The sequence below is a fragment of the Polypterus senegalus genome, chromosome 11 (genome assembly GCF_016835505.1).
Source record: "Polypterus senegalus isolate Bchr_013 chromosome 11, ASM1683550v1, whole genome shotgun sequence".
Classification (NCBI taxonomy): domain Eukaryota; kingdom Metazoa; phylum Chordata; class Cladistia; order Polypteriformes; family Polypteridae; genus Polypterus; species Polypterus senegalus.
In genome coordinates, this window is record NC_053164.1 from 210,278 (window position 1) to 223,203 (window position 12,926).

A 12,926-nucleotide genomic window follows, 5' to 3' on the forward strand; every position below is an offset into this window, starting at 1 on the left:
GCCAGGCGCCTGTCACACCAGTTTAGGCAATAAAACACAGGCAGGAGAAAGTGTCAGTCATCTTTCTTTATCTAAATCTTGTAAGAGGCAACACATCATATCATATCTTATCAGCAAGTGTTACAAAGGAGAAGAGTGTCCTCTGTGCTCTCTTTATACAATTCATTGATCAGATCACAATTCCAAGGAATTCATTACATAATCAGAAAACGTTTAACATGATTGGCTACAGCCAGTTGCTCACAGGTGTGGTAAATTGCCATGACACAGACAGACACCCACACGTGACACCCAAGTCCCACAAGCACACACTTTTGTTTCTCTTTTGCGTCTACACAGCACCGTGCACACTCGCCAACAACCACACCTCAGTGCTGTTCTCTCTCTTCCTTTTCTCTCCGTCTTTCTTCTTCTCTGCTTCCTTTGCTCCTCTCCTCACAGTCTTTGTCCTCCACCTCTCAACTCTAGCTCTTCAAATGGAGTGAGTGTCCTCTTTTATATTGCACCAGGATGTCCTCTGCATGGTCCCTGATGATTTTCCTGCAGCACTTTCTGGTCAGGCGGAAGTGCTGCAGTCCAGGGCTCCAATTCCATGGCCCCAATTCAAACAAGGGGGCTAACCTCTCGTGTCCCGGAGGAGGGATTGTCTCTCTCCCAGTCCTTCCATCATCCAGGCCTCTGCCACACAGGACATGACCAACATTGGTGCCTTAAATCACCACAGCTAAGCCAGTCCACTTGATTGATTGATGGTCCTGTTCACTTTAGGAGTATGTAACTTTTTAAATATGAGATTTTGCTCCTTGCTGATATTTTTATAATCCAGCTGGATACATCGAAAGGAAACTTAGCCTCAGTTTTACTGTACAATAACAATGATTATGCCTTACGTATGACCTTCCCTTTCACCTTCATATATCTTTTGCTATATAGTTACTAAAATGCATTTATCACAGCGAATAATAAAATAGCAGCTTCAGCCTTTAAGCGTAAGCTCAGAAGATAAAATATGAAAACTTGAGCACAAAATCGGCAAATAATAAAGTTGGCCATCTTTTCACAATTAACTGATCACTGCTAGGTGCAATTCGAACCAGGGTGCAAATTCAGCTCTTACACGAGAACAGTGCAGGATGTTTTCCACAGTTTGGGACTTAACACTGGATGGGGCCTATAATTGTGATTTCGATTTGTGTGAAGCCTTGCCATATATTTTTAAAGAGAACCATTTTAAATTCAGGCTAATGCGCTAATCTGCTCACAGAGAATGACATGTTCTTATTCATTATCTCCAATTTTATGGAACCTCTTTTATACATTTGGGAGTGAGAGGTCATGCGTTATTGTCAGTGCCATGGAGGTTTACAATGCATTGACTGGCTCATGTGGGGTCCTTCTCAATGCTCCTTCTTTTTGATTGCTTTATAATGAAGCTCACACTTAGCACACATGTATAGCTTCCATAAGAATCATTTAATTCTTCCTTAATTCCCAAAAACAAAATAGCAAACTGTTTTATATCAATTAAGAGACATGAGAGAAAGGACCCATCCTCAGTCAAGTGGAGTAAATCTTCCTATGAAGAGCAAAGTGAAAATGAGTGTCTGGTAACCAAACACAGTCAGAATGGCGGCTGGAAACTGAGCTTTAGCAATTGAGCAGCGGTGTTCCACATTTCAATTCGGGGGCACCATTAGTCCATAATACGTCCAAAAGTGTGCAGACAAAAAATTATTCAGTCACACCTCAGGGGTCGGTACTGGGGCCACTGTTTTTAGTCAATATAAAGGATCTGGATAGGACTGTGAACAACAAGCTGGTTAAGTTTTCTGGTGGTGCCAAGCTGGGTGTTCTGATACTTAATGTAGAATAATCACAAAGGCACTTGGGCAGCAGACAGGCCGATGAAGTTTATTGGCTTTAAATGTCAAGCATTACTCTTGGGAAGTAAAAATGTCAGGGATGAACACTGTCAATGACAGACAAATGAAGAAGCCAATGGATAAAGGTTTGGTGCAGCCACCCGTATAATATTCCTGGCTGCAAATGGATGAATTAGTTGTACAGATGTGCACAGGTTTGAGTTCAACACAGAACTGATTTGAGATTGTCAAGATGGCGGTTTTAAAGGCAAGCAGAGGAAGTGACGTCGTCAATGGGTCTGGGACAGGTGGTGACATCATCAATGGGGCAGGACAACAACAACAACATTTATTTATATCGCACATTTTCATACAAAAAAATGTAGCTCAAAGTGCTTTACATAATGAAGAATAGAAAAATAAGAGACACAGTAAGAAAATAAAATAAGTCAACATTAATTAACATCGAATAAGAGTATGGTCCGATGGCCAGGGTGGACAGAAAAAACAAAAAAAACTCCAGACAACCGGAGAAAAAATAAAATCTGCAGGGATTCCAGGCCATGAGACCGCCCAGTCCCCTCTGGGTAATCTACCTAACATAAATGAAACAGTCCTCTTTGGATTTAGGGTTTTCACGGAAGGACATGATGATGATGATGATCACGTGGACTTCTGGCTTTATGTCCATCAATGTTGGTGCATCATGGTGCTTTGAGTAGGTTGGTGGTGGCACAGGCCGCCATCACAGAGAAACCAGAAAAAGAAACAGAAGAGAGAGTTGGGGTCAGTACGGATTTTAGAGCCACCATGAATAGTTATTGTGATGAATTGAACATACAGAGTATCAGGATTAAGTTAAAGTGAAGTTATGAGAAGCCACGTTACAGTAATGTGTTTTCAGCAGTGTTTTAAAGAGCTCTACTGTATCAGCCTGGCGAATTCCTATCGGCAGGCTATTCCAGATTTTAGGTGCATAGCAGCAGAAGGCCGCCCGCCTCACCACTTCTTTTAAGTTTAGCTTTTGGAATTCTAAGGAGACACTCATTTGAGGATCTGAGGTTATGATTTGGAATATAACGTGTCAGACATTCCGATATATAAGATGGAGCAGATTATTTAAGGCTTTGTACATCTTGCCTGAAGAAGGGGCCTGAGTTGCCTTGAAAGCTTGCATACTGTAATCTTTTTAGTTAGCCAATAAAAGGTGTCATTTTGCTTGGCTTTTCTAAACTATAAGCAGAATTTTAAAGTCAATCCTGAATGACACAGGTAACCAGTGTAGTGACATCAAAACAGGAGAAATGTGTTCGGATTTTCTTTTCCCAGTTAGGATTCTAGCAGCTGCATTCTGCACTCGTTGCAAGTGATTTATGTCTTTTTTGGGTAGTCCTGAGAGGAGTGCGTTACAGTAATCTAGTCGACTGAAAACAAAAGCGTGAATTAATTTCTCAGCATCTTTCAATGATATAAGAGGTCTAACTTTTGCTATATTTCTTAAGTGAAAAAATGCTGTCCTAGTGGTCTGATGAATATGTGATTTAAAATTCAGGTTACAGTCAACGGTTACCCTAAGTTTTTACTTCCGTCTTAACTTTTAATCCTAGATGCATTAAGTTTATTTCTGATAACCTCATTGAATCCATTATTGCCAATCAATAAATTTCAGTTTTCTCTTTATTTAACTTGAGAAAATTACTATTCATCCATTCAGAAATACCAGTAAGACATTGTGTTAGTGTATCGAGAGAGTCGGAGTCATCAGGTGCTACTGATAAGTACAGCTGTGTGTCATCAGCATAGCTGTGGTAGCTCACGTTGTAACCTGAGATAATCTGACCTAACGGAAGCATGTAGATTGAGAACAGCAGCGGACCCAGGATAGAGCCTTGTGGAACACCATATCGGATATCATGTGTCTTTGAGTTGTAATTACCACAACTAACAAAAAATTTTCTCCCTGCCAGGTAGGATTCAAACCAATTTAAGACACTGCCAGAGAGGCCCACCCATTGACTAAGGCGATTTCTAAGAATGTTGTGATCAATGGTGTCAAATGCAGCACTCAGATCTAAGAGGATGAGAACAGATAAATGGCCTCTGTCTGCATTTACCGCAAATCATTTACTACTTTAACAAGTGCAGTTTCTGTGCTGTGATTTGTTCTAAAACCTGGCTGAAATTTATCAAGAATAGCATGTTTATTAGGTGGTCATTTAACTGCATAATGACTGCCTTCTCTAGAATTTTACTTAAGAAGGCAGTTTAGAGATGGGTCTAAAATTTTCAAAGCAGAGGGGTCAGATTATTTTTCTTGAGTAGGGGTTTAACTACAGCAGTCTTAAGACAGTCTGGGAAGACCCCCGTATCTAATGACGAGTTTACTATGTCAAGAACATTATCAATTAGTACGCCTGATACTTCTTTGAAAAACCTTGTTGGTATTGGGTCAAGGGCGCAGGTGGAGGGTTTCATTTGAGAGATTATTCTATGTAAATCAGGTAAATCTATCCTGGTGAAAGAGTTGAATTTGTTTATAACGGAGTACTGGGGCTTAGGAGGTTCCAGTGTTGGGGAGATATACTATGTTATTTCTAATATCATTAATTTTTTGATTGAAAAATATAGCAATGTTCTCACAGGTTTCACTGGAAGTACTTAGGAGGCATTCCTTTGTGTTACCTGGTTTAACAGACGATCAATTGTAGAAAATAAGACTCTGGGATTACTAGCATTGTTATTTATAATCTGAGAGAAATAGCAGCGCCTCTCAAGACGGACTGTGTTATTGTATTCTGTTATTTTAACCTTCAATATCTCATAGTGGATAGTTAGTTTAGTTTTCCTCCATTGACGCTCAGCTCTACGACATGTTCTCTTTAAATCAGACTCTCTTTGGGTCTTCCATGGAATAACAATACTAGAAGATTTTTTAACTGTCTTTTCAGGTGCAACTCTGTCAACAGCAGCTCTCACTTTAGTGTTAAATCTTTCCACCTTACTATTTACATTATCCTCGCTATTGCAGCTGGCACTATAAACGGACTGATTGCTTAGAATGTTTGTAAGTTTTACAGCTGCTGAGGAGTCAAAGAAGCGTTTTTTAACAATATGCTTCTCATGAATGTTTTCTATCATTATTTCTATATTAAATAGTAGAAGAAATGGTCTGATAGACCAATATCAATGATCTGCTTTACATCAACTTTAGTCCTTTGGTGATAATTAAGTCTAACGTATGACCTGCTTTATGTGTAGGCTGATTAACGAGCGTCTCAAATCAAAAGAGTCCAAGAGGTTCATAAATTCCTTTACTTTTAGGTCACACTGATTATCAATATAAAAGTTAAAGTCGCCTACAATTAAGAGTGTGTCGTAATTCGTAATTAAAATTGACATTAGGTCTGAGAATTCCTCAATGAAAGATGAGTTAAATTTAGGAGGTCTATACACAGATAAAACGAGAACGTGAGAATCTCCATGAATAACAACGGCGAGATACTCAAAGGACTTGTATTTACCAAAACTAACATCTTTACATTTTAACCGGCTCGAGTAAATGTTTGCCAATCCGTCCCCCTTAACAGGAAGCAACGTCATCATGGTCAGATGAAATTTCCCTTAACTGTTCTGCAGAGAAGTGAGATAAAGAGTGAGCGTCCTCTGCCACCCCCTGGCCTGGCATGTAATTATTGAATAACACACAATGGGAGGTCTGAAAATCGAAAGTCCACCATATGAGAAGGGTTTAGAAGTCACAGGGAGCTTGACACAATCAACTGCCAGACTGTGTTCAGAAGCCATTAAGAAGGCTAACAGAATGTGAGGTTATATAGCGCCTTGATGTGATGTGTCGTGAAGTCCATGGAGGTTATACTTGTTGTAATACTCCACCCAAAAATGAGTTTTATTTGTCATTTGCTTCATGTATTTTTTTATTGGTTGTGCACTCATGTTTTCCTCAAAGTATGTAAGAGAAAGGGTTGTGAAAAATGTCCATGGAAAAAAAAAAAATCTCGTGTCACACAATCCTCACGTCTTTTTACAGTCTCAGACTCAAAATGTGTCAAGCTGTTTTTCAAAAACCAACAGAAAGACGGACCTACCTAAGAAGTGACAGCTTCCACCCCAAGCATATAAGGCGCTCCATTATTTTCAGCCAAGCAATGCGGTACAATCATATTTGCTCAGACCCGACAGACCGGGATCAACAACTGCAGGAGCTCAGACAAAATTTCATCAGACAAGGTTATACCCCCAAAATGACAGACACTCAAATCAGAAGAGCTACTGCCATACCCTGAGACAGCCTTCTGGCATATAGAACCGCCTGCCCCTTGTTGTCACCTACAACCCACATCTTGAAACACTTTGAAAAATTATAAAAGAACTTCAGCCAATGCTAAACAACGACCAAACACTGAAAAATGTATTTCCTGAACCTCTCCTCCTGGCATACAGACAAACCTTCAGCAACTAATTATCCGAAAGCTCCCTAAGTGAACCAACAGAAAATGGCACATCTCCTTGCCTACAGAAAAGATGCCAAACGTGTGCCCACATTTAAAATACAGACCGTATAGTTATACCACACTGCATGAAATGTCCTGACACTGCACTCTATGTGGGAGAAACTGGACAAACACTCCGCCAGAGAATGAATTTACACAGGTGACACATTAAACATGGCAACACAGATGTTCCTATAGTGGTCCACTTCAGCATCCATGGACACTGTGAGAGGGACTTTAATACTAGAATTACCAGAGCCTACGAAAAAACTTGTGGGTTCGTCCCACCTTGAATCGCTTCTTAAAACCGTTCTCACCTCTCCAGCGTCTTTTGTCATCTAAATGTGCTGATAAAAGAAAAGCTGCAAGTAGCCGGCTATTCCATCCCCCCACCGACTTAGAACGGGCACAGACTTCTCCCAGCTCACGCTTTGATGGATTATCTGGGAGTGAAGTGGAGTTTTAGAGTGGAAATAATAGATCATTATTTGGAATACTGTGCACGCATTGCATGTGTGTTCCGTTTCTACAGTAATCCGTGTAAACACATTTTTAAAACAGAAACGTTTTTCATATTGTAGTAGTAAATGACAAAATGTAAGCATAAAGTATATAATGTATGAAGCCTGAAGTCCAAATATCAAACACTTTCACAAAAGGTACACATATAACAGAACAAGTATGCTGTTATTCAAAAATATAACTGCAGAAAAAGGCCGCCTTAGCATGCCACACTGACACATACGTACTAAAGCTGCCACAGTTGCATAATGGTATCAACCGCTGACTAGTATTCAAAAGGTCAGGAGTTCGATCCCGCACGATTCAGTTTTGAGAAGTAAACTGCTCTTATTCTTACTATTTTAGAATAAAAACATACATTTGATTTTAGTGTGTAACAGTATAATTTATGATACTTGTAAAGGTTAGTTTTGTTTTTTATTCACTTTTCATTCTCTTAGTTGTGTTCAGGATCCTTATCTGAGAATGCTGTTTTCACATAAAGACGCGCTGTAGCTCTGCAGCGTACTTGTGACTTCATTCTCGTACCAATGCTTGTGAACTGAAGTGCCTGCGTGCGCTTTTCATTGCGTTACACGACTATTTTTTTTTAGCATGCCCGTGTCGCTCAAACACAGGAACGTATGTTGGTGTACAAGAATAAAAAAACAAGTGCACTTTTATTATAGACTATAAGTGAAGAAAAAATAAAGCAAGTTACAGTAGGCGGTTGATACGACAGCTTGCGTGGTACAATGCTAAGAACTGCTGATTTCCGATCCATGCCGTATGAAATCATCACATTTAAATATTAACAATTTCCACACACCCTTCCTACATTCACGACATGTGTACTTGTTGCAGTACTATGGATCCTATTACACTTAATAAGCACCTGTCATTGTACTTTCTTCCCTATATAAATCACATTCGAGTATAGCGCGTCTCCAAATAAATCACATTTGAGTTATAGCACGTCTTTATGTGAAAACAGCTGTCAGATTGGGATTGTGAACGCGACTGAGAGAATGGAACTGAATTAAAAAAAAAAAAAGCTAACCTTTACAATTATCAAGCATTTACACTGGCTCTTACAGACTGACTGAAATCAAATGTATGTTTTTATTCTAAAATAGTTTAGTACATGTGATATTATTTGAAAACAAACAGCGTCAGATCGGGTTTGAATACACGCTGACGCTGTTACAGAAGGCGTCAGCTTATTCAGTGCAGCAGTTTCAATGCACAGCACATGTAATATTATTTGAAAACAAACAGCGTCAGATTGGGCGCATATTCAAATCTGATCTGACGCTGTTCGTTTTCAGATAATATTGCATTAGAGCGATGATGTTTTCACATATATTGTCTCTTTCATTCATCTTGCGGTTTGTAATCAGTGACCGCGTGTTTTTTCCCCGATCTTGCCAGTCCTCACATGTTGCTGTATGGTGGTGTTTTTTTTGTACTCCACGACATGCAGAGGACAGAAGAGTACAGAGCAGTAAGTTCAGCGCTATATGCAATCAGACAGACAGACAGACAGAGAAGGCACCAGATATATAAATAAACAGCTAAGGGGATAGATATATAGATAGATAGGAAGGAAAGGCACTATATGATAGGCAGACAGGGAAGCTCCTGTATAATAATAAAATGACTGTTATTACTATATAGACAGACACGGAGTTCAGGCAGGTAGAACGGCGAAGGTTAAAAAGAAATCAATTTTTTCTCCAGCAGGGAATCGAACTCGGATCTCTTAAAGTACAACAAGTCTGCTGCGCTTCCTGTTACAAACTAGCCAAAGTGCTCAGCAATGTCTGTGTTTAAATAAATTTTGGAGAGGGGGGAGTTGTGGGGGGTGGACAGTTTTTAAGAAATTCAACATGGCTAAACACAACCTACAGTAAGATAAAGACAAAAGATGTAACCCAGTGAGACAGGACAATTGTTATTCTGGTTAGCTGAGAAGAATATGTTGTGTGTGAAGAGTTAGATGAGTTCCAGTGTTGTCTAGCAGAAAACTTTGTGTGTACTGAGGGTGAGATTCCCCCATCAGCCCCGCTGCATGATGGGAATTGTAGTCCCCTCATCAGTGCTTGTTTTCGCATTGCTCCCCTTCTATTACAACCTCTCCCTCTCTCTCTCTCTCTCTGATACGCCATATAGAGAATATTTTAAGTTGGACCAATGGCAGAGCACGTGTACATTTTCATGAAAATTGGTTCACCCGTTTCTGTGTACTTGGCAAACAAACAAGCAGACAGAGAAGTGGCTTCCTCTTTTTTTATTTATTTTTATTTTTTGTATGCTTTGTTAATTCCAAAGAGAAATGGTCTTTTCATGTGACCTATACATGGTCAGCCATTGCACAGCACCCCTGGAGCCATTTTTAGTTTAAAGGTCTTCCTTAAGGAGTAGGACACCTACTGGCAGGAAGAGCGCAGATCCTTAGCCTCAGAGCCACAACTTCACATTTGATTTGTAAATCAGTGATGTTCAGTTGTAGAGATGCTTCTTGCTTGCCTTGTATTTCAGTTGCGTGTTTTCTTCATTCTTCCTTTTTCTTTTTTTTTCTTTTTGGGGTACCATGCTGATAAGCAGACCATGAAGACCCTTTCCACTCAAGGTGAGTTTGCACAGACATGTCCATAGCACAAATCAAACTGAGGTAAAATTTCAAAGTCTGAATGAGCCAAACTCTCGTTCATTTCATGTTGGAGAAAACGGAGACGTGACTTGTGGTGATGCTTTTGCTGTTTCCACTTGTGACATGAGATATTGAAGAAGATATGTGCAGCCATACACAGGTGCATCTCAATAAATTAGAATATCATTGAAAAGTTAATTTATTTAAGTAATTCAATTCAAAAAGTGAAACTCGTATATTATATAGACTCATTGCTCACAGAGTGATGTATTCCAAGTGTGTTTTTCTTTTCATATTGCTGATTGTGGCTTATAGCTAATAAAAAAGCCAAAATTCAGTATCTCAGAAAATTAGAATTTTGTGAAAAAGTTTAATATTGTAGACTGGTTCAGTAGGCCACACAATCAGACTGCTGTCTTGACACCCTCCACCACACAAGGTCCTTGGTAAAGAAGCTGGCTGTTCACAGAGTGCTGCATCCAAGCAGATTAATGGAAAGTTGAGTGGAAGGAAAAAATGGGGAAGACCAAGGTGCTCAAGCAACAGGGATAAGTGCAGCCTTGAGAGGAGAGGATTGTGTAGCACAGCCCATTCAAGATTTTGGGCTACAGCTGTCACATCATTCCTTGTGCCAAGCCACTCCTGAAGCAGAGAAAATGTCAAAAGCATCTTACCTGGGCTAAGGAGAAAGCGGACTAGATTGTTGCTCAGTGGTCCAGCATTCTCTTTTCAGATGAAGTGAAGTTTGCATTTCATTTGGAACTCAAGGTCCCAGAGTCTGGAGGAAGAGTGGAGAGGAATCCACAGAATCCAAGTTACTTGAGCACCAGTGTGAAGTTTCCACAGTCAGTGATGATTTTGGGAGGCCATGTCCTCTGCTGGTGTGGGTCCACTGTGTGTTATCAAGTCCAAAGTCAGCACGGCCATCTACCAGGAGTACTTCATGCATCCCTCTGCTGACAAGCTTTATGGAGATGCTGATTTCATTTTCCAGCAGGACTTGGCACCTGCCCACACTGCCAAAAGTACCAATACTGGTTTAATAACCATGGTGTGTATCATTGCGCTTGATTGACCAGCAAACTTGCCTGACCTAAACTCCATTGAGAATCTATCAAGAGGAAGATGAGGGACACCAGAGCCAACAATGCAGATGAGCTGAAGGCCGCGATCAAAACATCCTGGGCTTCCAGTGCCACAGGCTGATCACCTCCATGCCATGCCACATTGATACAGTCATTCATGCCAAAGGAACCCCAACCAGGTATTGAGTGCCTACATGGACAGACTGTTCAGTAGGCCAAAATTTCTGTATTAAAAAATCATTTTTTTATTGGTCTTATGTAATATTCTAATTTTCTTAGATAATGAATTTTGAGTTTTTTTTACCTGTCAGGAAAATGAAAAGAAATTTAAACGTTTGAAATGTATCTCTGTGCGTATAGAATCCATGTACAGTGGAACCTCGGTAAACGTCCTTAATTCGTTCCAGACCCTTTGACTTATACCAAACAGGACGTATACCAAACAAATTTTTTCCATAAGAAATAATGGGAAAATGATTAATCCGTTCCCATGGAAAAAAAAAAAATCCTATTGCTATTGGCATATTATACATTGATGGGGTTATATAAAATAATTTAAACACTGCTTAATACTAAAATACATAAATACAAAAGCAATTAGATGAAATAAATGAAAATTTTACCTTACTTTACTTTTTAATAACATCTTTGTTTTTCACAATCGTAGATACCGTCGTTCTCGGCAAGCGGTATGCAGCAGCCATGTCCCGGATACGCATGCCACCTTCATACTTTTCAACAATCAATTCAAATTTACATGAAAAAAACACAAAATCACGTTGTGACGATGCGGGTTTGCTGTATGCTCCCATCTGCTGCCGGGGAGCCCTTGAACCCTACACCGTCGGTAATGTGCCTCACTGCTAACCTCATCGATAAAGCAAAGGGATGGTGAAAAAGTGCAAAGTGCTTTAATTAAAACAATTAACAAAACAAGGTGTTCAAATTAAAGTGCAGTCTCCAAAGTTCCAATAAATAATCCATAAAATCAGAAGTGAAACGTGGAGGTTAAAACAATAGAAAAAAGTCTTCTTAAAAACAACGAAGTTAAAATAGAGCAGGAAGCATTCTTTAAAAAAAAAAACAAGAAGCAGCCCGGTGCCTTTTTACCTGCCGGCCCCCCCTGCTTCCTTTCTTTTTACTTCCCTTCAAGCCAACTTGCGCTTCTGTTTATCAAGATAAGCAGCCCCAGGAACAAACATGAATGCGGACGGTCCCTCACAAGCGCACTTTGATGGGAAACGCCCACATCGCTAATCGCCCTGACAACCTTCAGCCACATAACCACCACGCCCCCTCGCCAAGCTGCGAGCGCGGTGATTATTTGTTTTAAAGCTGGACTTTGACAGGAGCTGTGGACCCGCTATGTCACACACGTGAAAGTTCACAGAGAGTTGTATTGCGGGTTGTTCACTGAATGCTAGCAACTGGCGCACTAACGCTCGTTGGCAGTCGTGGCTTTGTCTCGAGAGAGGTAAACAAGGTTAGCACGCGAGTCGTATTGCAAACAAAGGTCGTATACCAAGTTGGACTTATTCCAAAGCAGACATATACCGAGGTACCACTGTAATTATATGAGCTTCACTTGTTGAATTGAGTCACTGAAATAAGTTATCTTTTCGATGATATTCTAATTTATTGAGATGCACCCGTATAGTGGTGTGTGTGACTAAGCACTTCCAGGAGGCACTGGACAGCAACGTGGCACACTGACCTGTAAAAGGGTCAGAATACAATGCTAAAAGAAAGGAAAAAAGTCTGAACATGAGGCAGGAATGCACAAAGCGATGTAAACAACAAAAAGGTGAAATATCAAAATCCTCAAATTACAAGGAAGCTGTTGCATTTCAAGCAGAGTCAATTTGAGTGGCAGTAGATGCTGACATGAAGGGTCAGGGCTTAGAGTTGGAGGCAAAAGGAAGACGACCTGTGGACAGAAGGATTGAAATGTTGAAGCAGACGAGTCTAACTGTTCTGGGGGTCTCTCTTTTCACAGGTGCCCTCCTGTACATTCTGAAGTACAAAGCTAAAACCCCAGTAGTTGGTAAGTTGTCACATTTTTATGAAGTGTATTTTTCTCTGTGTTTCCAGATGTGGTGTCTGCAGTTTGTTTTTTAACAGGTGTAGCAGGTAACTTGTCTTGTGCCTTGGTAAACGAGCAGAGACCACTAACCCCATTAAGCTCACGTGTCCCAGTAGCACATCCAGATACTTTTTTAAAGTTGTAAAGTCTCCACTTCGACTGTGTAACCCCATTCATTTGCTGCAGATGTCCCACGACTCTCTGTGTGAAGAAGTGCATTATTTGGGTTCT

General features: G+C 40.2%; 1 long non-coding RNA gene across 1 annotated transcript in view; it reads left to right on the forward strand.

The window, feature by feature from the left end:
* LOC120538640 overlaps positions 1 to 12,662 on the forward strand; it is a 66,814-nt gene extending 54,152 nt beyond the window's left edge. Inside the window, exons 4-5 of the long non-coding RNA XR_005635483.1 lie at positions 9,482 to 9,506; positions 12,609 to 12,662. This is a non-coding gene — a long non-coding RNA (uncharacterized LOC120538640). The remainder of the gene's footprint in view (positions 1 to 9,481; positions 9,507 to 12,608) is intronic.
* Positions 12,663 to 12,926: the final 264 nt, after the last annotated feature.